The sequence below is a fragment of the Balaenoptera musculus genome, chromosome 5, assembly GCF_009873245.2.
Source record: "Balaenoptera musculus isolate JJ_BM4_2016_0621 chromosome 5, mBalMus1.pri.v3, whole genome shotgun sequence".
In the NCBI taxonomy this organism is placed as follows: Eukaryota; Metazoa; Chordata; class Mammalia; order Artiodactyla; family Balaenopteridae; genus Balaenoptera; species Balaenoptera musculus.
Window position 1 is genome coordinate 75,539,298 of NC_045789.1, and position 13,786 is coordinate 75,553,083.

Here is a 13,786-nt window from a genome sequence, read left to right on the forward strand (position 1 = left end):
CTGTGCACTTTTACCCAATCACTGTTTCCCTTAGCTCCAAAACACACCAAAAAACAAAAACAAAAACAAAAACAGAGAGAGAGAGAGAGAGAGAGACCTTTAACATAGTGGTCCTGTAGCTTGTAGGAAACTAATGGAAGAAGTAATCCATTGAGTTCACCACTTAGAGTTCAATAAGGCTAAAAAACAGGCAGATATGCTTTAGACTGATTTTCTAAAATATGGGTTCAGACAATGAAAATAATCTGAATAAACCTCAGCCATCTAGAAATTTGGAACCTCCAGAGTACACCCTATTTCCTGAGAGCCCATTAACAGGAATGGTCATATCTGTTGGCATATTAATTCAGGTTCACAGAGCCCTAAACTATCTAAGTTGGGAAGTTCATGATATTCATGCCAGCAGCTACCTTTCCCCAGCTCGTGGGTAGAAATTCTGAGCAGCATTTCACCACAGTTTGTGTGGTATCACCATCTGAGGGAGTATATTCTGGCCGGAAAAAAGGAACCCACAATTCAGAAAATTTCTAGAGAGCACAATAACCCTTTCAATGTCTGCACCTTTTGAGAAGCAGCCTTCTTTGCCACAATAAAAGATTCCAGCCATTTCAGAGTCGCTGGGAGCCAAATCCTCCTCTATGGACCAATCTTGAGGGACTTGTCTATTCCCAAAATATAATATTAGGCTATTAGAGACATTCTGTAAGATCTTAATATGTTTTAACACAATTTTTGTTGTATAAGAAATACATGTCTAGTGTAGCAAGATTAGAAAGGATAGAAAAGCACAATGAAGGAAAAGAAAGGTCACCCAGAAGAATCCAACCAGGCAGAGACAGACAGTGTTCATGCGGCAGCCGCCTTTTTCAACGGTCACAGAACTGTGTTGTCATGTCCTGTGAGATCTGGAGGGACCCAGGTCAGTAGCAGAACGCTGCCTCACTCCATGCAGATCATGAGTACAAAGAAGCGCAGAGGGTGCTTCTAAATACTCCTTTCCTGTTCTCATGGTGTTGCATTGTAGTTCACGCAGGATCTACCTTGAATGGTCTCCCATGCTTTCCTACCTTCTCCCTCCCTCAGGGTCCCAGCTCAACCCTTTTTGGCTGAAGCTGCTGAGAACCTTTGCCCATCGAGGTCATGCCTTCTGGGGTCATCCCTGGCTCCATTCCAGGAGAAGGATGGCAGTGCTTCTGCTGTTTGGAATAGAGCTCCTGCCAGACAGAGAATCCTAGTGAAATTTTTGCCAAAAGACCCTCTCCCCAGTAGCAGAGGGGGAGGGAGGGGGAAAGACAAAGGAGTGAAGAGCACACTTACCTTCATTCTGTTACATGTATTTTTTTAACAAAAATTGCAAAAGTCAAACATAATGCTTTGTAAAGGATTTCCCCCCTGCGAATTAATATGGCATGGATATTTTCTCCATTTCATTAAGTCTAGAATCAGAATATTTTTAACCCTTGAAAAGCTCATGGAGACCATCTAGCTGATCTCCCTCGTTTTACAGATGAAAAATCTGAGGTCCACCCAGAGAGGGGGTAGACAGGACAGGATGACAACTCCACTGAGAGCCAAGCCAGAGACCCTCAGCCTCCCTAGGAGCCCAAGCTCTTAGCAGAGGAGAGCTGTACTGGGTGCTCAGAGCTGGGGCACCTGCTAACCAATGCCTCCCAACTCACTGAAATCTCAGGAGGTTCCCCGATGGGCCTCTGAGGCCCTATTTCACGTTACTTTCTAATGGACTCATCCTGGGCATGTGTCTCGAAATTAAAAAATCAGAGCTTTTTTAAAGGAGTAATCTCCAAATTCTTTTACCATGCACCAAGGTTTGGGATAAGGGTTGGTAGCTAAGATGTCAAATCATGCCAGAAGGGCTACTACCCACTGAGGCTATACTCTCTGAACATTTTCCAGTTTGTTTTGTCTTTGTTTTCATAATCAAGAAAAGCAGTATAAAGTAGAATTTAAGAACATAAACTCTGGAGTCAAACTGCTTGGATTCAAGCCTTCCTGCCACTTCCTAGCTGTGTAACTCTGGACAGATTACTCAACCTCTCTGTGCCTCTGTTTCTCCATCTGTAAAAATGGGAACAATTATAATAGTATCTGCCTCTTAGGGTTGTTTTGAGAACTAAATGAGTTAACATACGTGAAACCCTTGAAACCAAGCGGTACCTTTCAGGGCCTTCCCAGGGATAGACGCTCCCCCTCTATGTCCCTGCCTCTTGTTTGTAGAAAAGCTATAGCCTCCTAGGCCTTCCATGAGTTCCAAAGAGCAAATTTAATGAGAGAAGTGAGAAAATGAGGAAAAAAAGGAAAGAAATCAAGCAAGACAAAGTTTAGCCATAAAACAAAGTCAAGGATCTTTAGTTCCTCCTCAAGGGCTATAGGCAACATCCTGAGCCATATCTCTGAGTTGTTTTGCAGGTACTAAAACCCCTATCAGGAGGAAGACATTAACTGCATGCTGACCACCAGCACATAGACCCCAGACTGGTTGGAAACAGAAGGCTCATGATGTTGACTTCTGAAATACCACCCAGTTACCTCACCACCAACCAATCAGAAAAATGTCCATGAGCTGATTAGGCATCCCACAACCCTCACCCTTCATGTTGCTCTTAAAAACCTTTCCCTGAAAGCCATTGGGGAGTTTAGGTCTTTTGAGCATCAGTTGCCCATTTTCCTTGTTTGACACCTTGCAATAAACGTTATACATTTCTTCAGCACGACCTTGTGTCAGTAGATTGGCTCTGCTTTGAGTTGGGTAAGCAGATACAAATTGAGCTTGGTAAAACCCTAAGAACAGTGTTTGACCATAAAAAGTGCTAAACAAGTTGATGATTAAAGGGGGAAAATGCAACCCCAGCATTAAAACTTGAGCATGTAACCTGTAGCCACAATTTACCTATCTATCTATCCATTTCTCTCTCCTACCCCTGCCCCCTGCCCTTCTCTCTCTCTCTCCACCAACTTCTTGACAGAACTGATTAGAGGATATTATTTTATCTGACAAGCAGTTTGTACTATGAGTGGGAGAACATCAGTCCTGCCATTGTCTTGTTGTCTTCTTTTTCACTGCAATATTATTATTATTGTCAATCCGCTGTGGATTTAATTATTTACATATTTTTGTGGCAGTCTTTTAAAATCTTCTCTTCTGCTTTGTGAGAGCTGGCAGATCTAAATCTATTACAGAGGTTGGCAAACTCTTTAGGTAAAGGGCCAGATAGTAAATATTTTCAGCTTTGCAGGCCAAATGGTCTCTGTAGCAACCACTCTTCTCTGCTGTTGTGTTGTGAAAGCAGCCAAAGGCAATATGTGAATGAATAGGCATGGCTGTGTTCCAATAAAACTTTCTTTATAAAACTAGGTGGCTGGCCAGAGTTTGCTGACCCTTGATATATGTCATCAAACCCTTAAATCCACTTAACCAGGCTCAAGCACTGCAATAGGGGTCAGCATCCCAGATGAAGACAGAGCACAGCCTGAAGGGAAAAGAGAGTCACGATGCAAAAGCTTGATTTGGGCAGATGCGTGGGGAGGCCAGGGCCGACACTGAGTGCAGCTCAGCTGGTTCCATTAAGTCTCACCTGTCTTCCAGTGCAGGATCCCAGGAGCCCCGTACAGATTCCCAGAGAGGGAGCTCTCCCACATAAAAGGAGCCTTTCCACTGAAGAACCAGAAACACGTGGGAACTGGAGAGTCCACAGGAGCCCTGTTTGACGCCTGGAGGCTGGACAGGTCTCCTCACTTCCACATAGTGACCATTAGAGGACCCTGGGCAGGGAATCAGAGTCCCCAGATAGGGGTGACATATGCAGTGATGATAGAACCTGTGGCCAATAGCCAGGCTAGGGACTGAGAGCAGTGAACAGCAGGGCAATGTTTCAGAAGTACACGTGAGACCCCCTTGGGTCCCCAGGACTGAGACGGAGAGACCCTGGAGGCAGGGCTCCAGCAACATCACGAAGTAGAGACCCAGAGCCCTGCTCTGCTTCTAGGATGGTGCCCCCATCCCTCAACTGTACCCAACTCCACTTGGCTTGGGGAAATGCAGGTGAAATCAGAACAAAAAGGATCCCAGAAGGGAAGGAAGGAGGACCTCCTGGAAAACAGGAAGAGTGGGTTACATATCTCCATGTGGTGCTGGAGCCACACCCCAGGTGACCATCTTAAATCACATGTCTGACCATGTCACCCCTTTGCTCAGTCCTCTCCACTCCGTAAAAAGGAGTCTTTCCATTGAAGAGCCAGAAGCCTATGGGAACTGGAGAGGCCACAGCAGCCCTGCTTGATGTCTGGAGGCTGGACAGGTCTCCTCACTTCCCCGTAGTGACAATTAGAGTAAAAGCCCAAATCCTTACCGGCTTTCCATCTCGAAGCCTCTCCCCTCACTTACTGCGCTCCGGTCAGGCTGACCTCTGCCATCCCACAAACACGACGCCACTCCTGCTCAGGGCCTTTGTTCCTTCTGTTCCTTCTGCCTGCGGTGCCCTCGGCCATATCCTCTCGGCTCCCTCGCTCTCTTCCTTCTTGGTTCAGTTCAAATGCCGCCTTATCAGAAGTCCCTTGCCAGACAACCCTACATAAGACAACACTCCACTCCAATCTACCCGTCTCCCCTGCTTTACTGTCTCATCCCACTATGACCAGCTGAAGTATGTGCCTGTCTGTGTGCACTTGCTTGTTTATTGTCTGTCTTCCGACTAGAAATTAAGCTCCCTGAGAGCGGGGACTTGGTCTTGTTCTATGCTGTACTCCTAGACCCAGAGAAGACATTTTTTGATTGAGTAAATGAGTAATATCTAGAATGAGAAAAGAAATCCAAGGAATTAGAAAGCAGGGAAAACGTCAGCTTTCAGACAAAGGATGGTGGATATATTTCCTATGATTTATAAGCTTACCAGAATCTTTTTAGCACTTGTGTTATTCACAGCCTTACATTGCTAGTCTACTGCTGTATTATATTTTAACCCATGTCAAAGCAGACTCCTTGAGAACATGGATCATAACTTCTTTATATGTAGCCTGTGCCTCGTACCTAATCCTAGATCAGAGGGAACAGCCACCAAGATCATTAGCAGCATCTGCCATGGGTGCAGGAGGAGGGCAGGCAGGCATCTCCCCCATGTCTCTGCTGACCTAATGCAACAGAAAGAACATAAAGACACAGAAGGAGTCCTGTGGCCCAGGTTCAAATCTTGGGACCACCACTCACTATTTATGTGAGCTTGAGCAAGTCACAGAATTTCTTTGAGTCTCAGTTTTCTTATTTGTAAAAATGATAATTATAATATTTACTTAAAAGGTTTATTGTGAGGATTAAAGAGAAAACAGATAAAGTGCCAAACACATACTTGGTGTATAGCAGGGTCTTGATAAATGTCAATATGATTCCCCTGCTGAACCACATGGGCTCCAGCAGTCAGCAAAACCTCTACTGGTAAAAAGAGACCCATTACGTTGCCAGCAGAGGAGCCAAGTTCACGAAGAGCCACAAGCAGGTGATAAGGGATGTGCAGTTTTCTGGGTCAGGAGAACAGCTGATACTTGATCTAGGGTATCCGATGTGTCCCGGTGAATGATCTGGGGACTGGGCCCGGCTCTGGTGTCTGTGCTCTGTCAGAGGGCACATGCTCTTCTCCCTGAAATCCCCCAGGGGGGTATATTTGAAAGCCATAACACTTTACACAATTGTATAAGGTGAGTACCTTCTGGCTTCCTCTTATTTTGGGGGTTCATCTTCACTGTGTGCTGAGGAGCCCCATCCATGAGACACTTTGAGCCTCCTTGTCAAGGCCACTTGCTTCTCAGAGCTTTTTTGAAGTTCTTCTTTGTTCTTGAGTTTCTGATCCTTTTTCACCCCAATATGTTCTCAGCCCACTGGCTTTATTTCCTCTTTTCACAGCGGCTTGTGTGTTTCCAGTTGCACAATCTTTTCCTGCTATTCGCAGTCACCGTCTATCTGATGACCATGCAGAGTTACGTGAAAGACAAGCGGGGAGGATGCAGGAGGGGGACTCTCTCCTAGCTACCGACATCTCCCACAGACGTGCACCCCTGAGAAGCAACATGGCCCCGAGGTCCCAGATCCTCAACAACCCCACCCCCATGCCCTGCCCTGGTCCTGGTGCATGGGAACTGGTGGGGGCATGTTAAACCCAAAAAGAGGTGAGAGGGGCTTTCTCACCAGTGCAATGTCCTCCTTCATCTCCATTCCCACCTGCCCTCAGTGTCTGAGTCTCATCGGCTCAGGCCCGCTTAGCAGAGAGCCGCTAGGCGTGAATGAGTAATTTAGGCCCTGTTCCTGAGAAGCAGGTTTTGGAAGAAGCAGATGAAGGAGGGTGCTGAAAAGGAAAACAGGAGAAATGGAAGAGTCCATTCCCAATTTGTTTCCCCAGGGCCACATTTAAGTTTTCTATTCTCTGGTTTTTCTTCTTCTCCATCATTGCCCTTGACCTAGGCTCCTTACCCTTGACCAGGATGAGAGGAGACAGGGAGAGACCCAGGAAGGACAGGGAAACCATGGGTCGGGGTGGGAGTGGTGGCCGTGCATTCATTAAACACGTGTGAGCCCTGTCAGGGGCTAGGCCATCGAGTTCATTGCCTCTTTTCAGGGCCTTTTGGAGCCATACTGGGGCATGAGATCAAAAGGGAAAATCAGTAATACTGATCCTGTATTTACGATTTTGATATTTTTGTTTATAATGAATTTTTGGCATTAATTTTGACCTTTTAAATTATTGCATTAGAATGTGATCTATACTCATTACTGACGTTTTTACCACCTCCTTAAATTTGCATCACCCTAGTCCTGGCCTTGGGTAGATCTAGACCAGCTGATGGTACTGGTTAGTTCACATGGTTGATGGTTTCTTTAGGAAAGAAAGGCTGGAGGCTATAAAAATAATCTAAAAGAATCAAAGTCCATTTTTTAAATACGTAACTGCAATCCTACAAAAAGAATTGGAACCATGAATGAAATTCTCTACCACAAAAATAAACCAAATTTTAGACACAATTTATCCTTTATCCTTTTTTAACAAAGCCAGGGTACTTCACCTTTCTAGCCACCAGGTGTCGCTGTAAACTCCCCGCATGTCCGGACACAGGGCCTTGAAGATGACGTCATAAATGAAATCTGGTTTTTAACCAGCTCTAAAGAGATGGCACAAAACAACAGCTTGAAATGTAACAGTGTCAAATGCCAAATCTTTAGCGATCCATCCGTTTATCTAGGATTTCTGACTAATAGCTAAATGCTTATGATAATACACCCTGCCAACAGATTCAAGATATGAAATAGATTATTAGAGTTAGTGTGCCCTAATCAATATACTTTCTAGAATGTTCCTGCGTTATTCTGTCCTCATCTCTTAGCCAGATCAATTTCTAACAGAGCATAATCAGGTCTCAGAGGAACCAACTCTTCACGGGGTTTGTAGGACTAGATATCTCACTTCTTTTGGGCAGGGAATTTTGAAAACAGTATTCAAACCATTTGCTTATGTTTTTAAAAATGCATGAAATGCTATGATCAAGGTCCAGAAAACAAAGTGGTGGAAAAGTCATGCCATTCGTTAAAAATCAGTTTACTTAGACGTGTTATCATTCTCTCCCTTCACACCACTCACCCTGCCCTCAGAAAGAAATGTAAACACTCCAGTGAACAGACTATTTCCTCCGACCTTAATTTCTTTCTGCGTTTATTCTACAAATCAGCCCTTCTTCATTCTACAGCCTAGAGGGACCATAGATCCTTCCTCAAAGGGTCCAGAAATATTGCTCTTATGGGAAATCTCGGTGATGATGCTTCTTGGTTTTCCCCAGCTTGTCCAACGTAGCCTCTGTTCTTCATTTTTTAATTACTACTACTAATAATCACAACAGGAACAATGTCTGATGTTTATGGAGGGCTTACTACGTGCTCATCAGTGTGATAAGAGAACCTGACAAATATTATGACCTTGAAAGGCCTTTTCCATGACTCTGTTGGTTTTTTTCCTAGATTTCTGGGCAACTTGTCCTCATCTCCCCGCTCCTTCAATATTGGATTCCTCAGATTCAGTCCCAGGCCCACTTCTCTTGGTCAATGTAGTAGAAAATCTTAGCAGTTAAAATAAAGTCTCAAACTGTAAGAAAAGAGGGGGAGCAATAGTGGGTTTCAGGAAGATAAATGAATTGCATGACCCAAAGAGGAGTGCCAACTGCAGACTTGATCCATCATCTCCAGGTAGATGAATTCTTTATATTAGGGCTTCTCAATGTTAAAGTGCAACCAAATCACAAGGTAGAAGGAGGTCTTGTTAAAATGCAGATTCTAAGCCTGCTGGTCTGAAGTGAGATTCTTTGTCCACATGATGCTGATGCTGCTGGGCCATGGACCACACTTAAAATAGCAAAAGGTTCTAGATGACGCTATCATTATAATGAGCATCATTATAATGCACATGCTTTAGATATAAAACATGTCTAAGTTGCCAATTACAGCAACAGACCAGATCAATATATTATAATGTCTGAATAATGGGATGGGGAATATTGATTGTGAACATTTTAAAGAATGCCTGCTTCTGGTCTCCAAAACTCAGAATCTCTTTGAACTTAAAAGGGACTTAAAAGTTCCATGACATCAGAAATGAGACTTGATTGTCTTTAAAAGGCTCAACCTAAAGACTAATTGTGAGGGTTTGAATTGAGTCCAGTTTCCTCACTAAGAATCGATCATGTGATAACTCAGAATCTGCAACTTTGGCTCGTCTGAATTTTTTTGGTATTGGTAGGGGAGGGGTGATGTGTATGATTATTGCCACCATAAATTGGTATAGAAATAGAAATTCCAGGAAGGTATAAAATAAAAATAAGAATTAAAATATGGCTAACAATGGAGATGAGAACAAACAACCTTAAATCCTTGATAGTAGCAATTTTTAAATAAATTGTACATGATTATTTCTGTAGCCATTACAATACTTAGTGTGTGTTTTGTCAGTTTTTTAAGGCGTTTCATGCATTTGTGAAAATCCAGTGTGTCATGTTGTGATTTTAATTAAACGGATGAAAGAATTTAATTTAGGCTTGGAATCATGCTTAAATGTTTAGGGAAAATTATTTTCTTAAAATCATAAGTTTTGCTTTGTTAGTTATATACGTCTTATAGAGAGAGAAATACTGACTGTTGAAGAATTAAAAGAATGCTAATTGCTTAATAAATTTACGAGACAGTCTCATTGATTCGTTCTTTTTTTTTTTTTTTCTCTGGCTGTGTTGGATCTTCGTTGCTGCGCGCAGGCTTTCTCTAGTTGTGGCGAGCGGGGGCTACACTTCGTTGCCGTGCGTGGCCTTCTCATTGCAGTGGCTTCTCTTGTTGCAGAGCACGGGCTCTAGGCATGCGGGGTCAGTAGCTGTGGGGCAAGGGCTTAGTTGCTCCGTGGCATGTGGGATCTTCCTGGACCAGGTATCGAACCTGTGTCCCCTGCATTGGCAGGTGGATTCTTAACCACTGTGCAAGCAGGGAAGTCCCCTTGCTGATTCTTTTAGTGTATCAGCCACTCCAAGTTCCCTGTCAAAGCAAGACTTCTGCAGTTCCTTTTTCCTATAATGTGTGCTTCCCCCATTTCACATGTCTATTTGTGTCTTAGAGCACTTAATGACTCTTACCCTAGATAGGGATCTCCTTACCACACTGTCTGTAATCCTCATAGCCCTACGGAGTTATTAGTATTATCCCATGAACAGATGAGGAAGCAGGCTTGGAGAGTTTTAAGTAACACACCCAAGTGGCAGAGCTGGGATGGCACCAAAGTGTCTCTGACTCGAGAGCCCATGGCCATTATGATTACGTTGAATTTAATAGACAGCGGTCTCTACTGCTGAATGGTAATGCTGCTCAGGGAGCCTGCTGTGGTCTGCAAACACAAAGTCACACAATGACAGGAACCCCTAGAGCTTTCTCCGAAAAGAAGATCTGGGACAAATCATTGAACACTGCTTCCTTGAAGGAAAAATTATGGGAGAACACAATGAAAACATTTACCTATGATTTAGGCCTTAATGTAAATTATGCAACTTGCCCTTTACAAAATCCATGCAGTGATAAGAAACTGAAAGCTCTGCAAAACTCTTTTTTACATGGCAAGGCAGCATAACACAGTAGTTAATTGCCTCTGAAAGGACTCTGGCCCCAGACTGTCTGGGTTCAAATCTTGGAAATGCCACTTTTTAGCTGAGTGGCCTTGGGTAAGTCACTTAAACTCTCTGCGTTCAGTTTACTCATTCCCGAAAGAAACCTAATAAAGGACCTACCATGAGGCTGTTCTGAGATTTGAAGGAGCTTAAAACTGTGACTGTATCTCTAAAAGCAGTTAGTAAACATCTACTGCACATCTGATAATTACAGACACCTAACCAGTTAGTTGAGGAATCAGTACTTGAACCTAGGATATTAGACTCTAAGCTCTTTGGCACCAGATCAGATCCCTGCCTTATCCACTGTGGCTGGACCTTGCTAACATGTGTACCCAGTAGGCATGAGATGCTGTCTCTCTGCCCCTCTTTCTCGCTTCCACTGCTGCATTTCTTTTCACTGTGGAATTGAAAACCCCAACTGCAGAAGAAGGTCTATTTATAGCTGGAAAAAATTAGTGTTATTTAGCCTGAGCTTTTCTGCAACCACCCGTCCATTACTGTAAGAGCATCCACATTTACATTGCAACATCGTTCTGTTTTCCCAGTGCCCTGTAATCATTAATTAGCTTCTCAAAACAATGTTTATTGAATGTCTGCAGAGAGAGAAGCCTGATCCAGCCTTCTTCCGTCAGAAACCAGCGTCTTCCTGGAGCTCAGACTCCCACATACCAACCACTTACTAGGCAGCTCTGCTTGGACGTCCCACATGCAATTTTAGACGTGGCCAAAATGTAACTCACCCGCTCCCCTGACCTTCTTCTCTGACCCCAGCCGTGTGTTCCCGATTTTGGTGAATGGGGCCACCATTCCCATCTGCCCATGCCAAAACTGGGAGTGTCCTAGACTCCCCCCCAGCAAACCACCACAGCCCATCTGTCGCCAGGCTTCATCAGTCCCATCAGCTAAGGCCACATCACCTCTCTTATCTCTCCTGGCACGGACAGGGTAGTATGGCCTGGATTTCTGTGATTGCCAGCCTCGCGCTGGTCCCTCTACTCCAGGCTCTGCCTCCTCTAGTCCTGCCCTCACATTATGTAGATATTTAGAAATCTGTGTTATACCCCCTGTGGTTTGAAATCCTTCCAGGTTCCCCCATCATCCATAGGACGCAGCCAGAGCCCCACCCTAAATAGATGAGAACCTTCATATTCTCAGCGCCTTCCCCACCAGACTCATCTCGGGCCATCTCCGTGTAGCGTTCATAATGAGGTGGATTTCCTACACTCCTTCTGCCTCCGTGCTCTTGTACATGCTGTTCCCTGGGCCTGGAACACTCATCCTGCCTTTGCCAACCAGTGTACAGCTTCTCTTTCAAGACATTTTGAGAGTCACCTAATCAATGAAGATTTTTCCAACCTCCTGGGGCAGAATTCTGTACTATTTCCTCTGTGTTCTTGAGGTTTCTCGTAAGCACTTCTATTCTAATATGTATCCAATAGCTTGTTTACATGTTTGTCCCTGCAACCAGACTGAGCACCTCTAAAGTGCCCTATTTGTCACCATATCCCCAGTGTCCGGCATAAAAGAGGTGCCCAATAAATGTTCATGAAATATATGACAGTTGACATCCTCCCACATCACACTTGCCCCTGGCAGTCTTGGCCTGCTTCCCCTGAGGACTGGCATGGTCTGATGTCACCTGTGGGAGGACAGTGGGAGCTGAGTGCTTTGGGTCTTAATCTTACTGTGCATGTACCTGTACCAGGCATGACTCCCTGGAGGGCAGCCAAAGGAGGAAGATGAAACAAAGCTGGGTATATTGCAGTACATAAGGCGATAAATACATCTGGCAGGGAAGCCAGCTACTTGTTCCCAGGTCCATCAGTGTCCCAGCTTGTCAGAGCAGGACCCTGTATTTGTCCTGGGAACCAAAAGATTCCAGTTAGAACAGAAGAGTCTAAGTGAATTTAGATTCCACCTTTGACCCAAATCCAGTGTTGTAACAGCCCAGCTATGTATGTGCTCAAGATTCTAAGCTCCTAGAGAAAGAGATCTGCATTTAGTTTATCTTAGGTTGCAAGCCCCTCAGTGGGGGGTAAAAAGTCACTTAATTAGGTGTTTTTGATGAGAATAAATGTTTTCAGATAAAAATTAAAATTTTTTGCTAGTTTCCTAGTACAAACAGGCCCTAGGAGGTATATTTTGATCAACACTCTGCTGTTAAATTCACTCTTCCTGCAAATATTTACTGAATGCTGGGCAGAGAGTCTACAGAAAAATTAATATGTTACCCCGTCCTTCAAGATGCTTATGGACTGTTTGGAGAAAAAAGCAAACTTCTAAGGAAAGTTGAATAATAGTAAGAGCGTTAAAGGGGTGACTCACTGACAAATGAGAAGTTCAGAGAAGAAGGAAGACGTTGGCCCCCCAGGGTGGACTGATTCAAAGGACAGAGACACTGGGGCTTTCACCTGACGGGTTGGACCAGCAAGACAGAGGGCATGAGGTGGCAGGAGGGGGCATCTTGGTAGAAAGAAAAGAGCAGATCCCTAGGAACTTGGGGTTTGAGTTTCTATGCTGCCATTTATTAGATAGATATCTTGGGCATATTTGAACCTCTCTGCACTTGAGTTTCCTCATTGGAAAAACCGGGGTAGTATTATCTACCTCATGGGCTACATATAGCATTCAAGACCACAAACATTTCACAAAAACACATGTGCTAAGCCCTGGAGTACAAAGACAGAAAGAAAAGGGTCTTGCCCTCAAGGGCTACCACATGAGGAAGGGTAGGTAAATATTAGTCCCCCTCTTCCTTTACCCTCCAGGTATCTGTCACTTTAAAGGAGAGGTGGCCAGACCCAGTGGACCACAACTAGGTGGATTTCAGGACATGGGTTCACAAGTTTGGAGACAAAATACGCTCTTATCATCCACTGCGGAGGATTCCTGCCCTCTGGGCCCACCTTCTATTAGGAAGTGGATCTGTACCTCCTGAGGCCAGAGCTTCCCCCTTGAGCTTTGATGAAGTCTAGAGGGAGCCAAGGGCAAAGGCACTAACCCTTAGTCAACTGCTATCATTACCCCAAATGCCTGCTATTTACTTCCTCACTTAATTTTTGTAATTACAAAAGGCAACCACTAGGGGGTGTAGGAGCAAGAAACTGAGCTCTGATCCCATTTAGCAGGCAGAATGCCTTTTGTTTTCTTGCTGAAAAATGTGGTTGAGGTCCACAAAGCATATATTGTGGGCTGAGAACAGTACCTTCTGCATCTTGTACAAACTCTTTGTAAAGAACACAGCTCCCTTAAAGCTAAAAAATCATTCTTGACTCAGCCCATCCTCCATGGCCCATCAGACTGGGCCAAGGGTTTCTTAGCTCTGGTTCCATTTTTCAGTGTTTCCTCCTGATTAAAAGCCCTTTGGCTCAGCAGGATTGTCTATAATGACGGTAAATGGCTCACCGGATGACGAGGCAATCTTTTCACATCTTGCGCTGCAATCCATCTTGTAAAGCCTCACCACTGTCTGAATCCACAGCCCTGGATTCTTAGGAAAGCCATCTACCTGAGGTATTGCTTTGGGCTCCTGTTCCCCACCCCCATCCCCTACCCCAGTTTCCCACACCATTTGCAGAGGCTTGAATAGCTATCC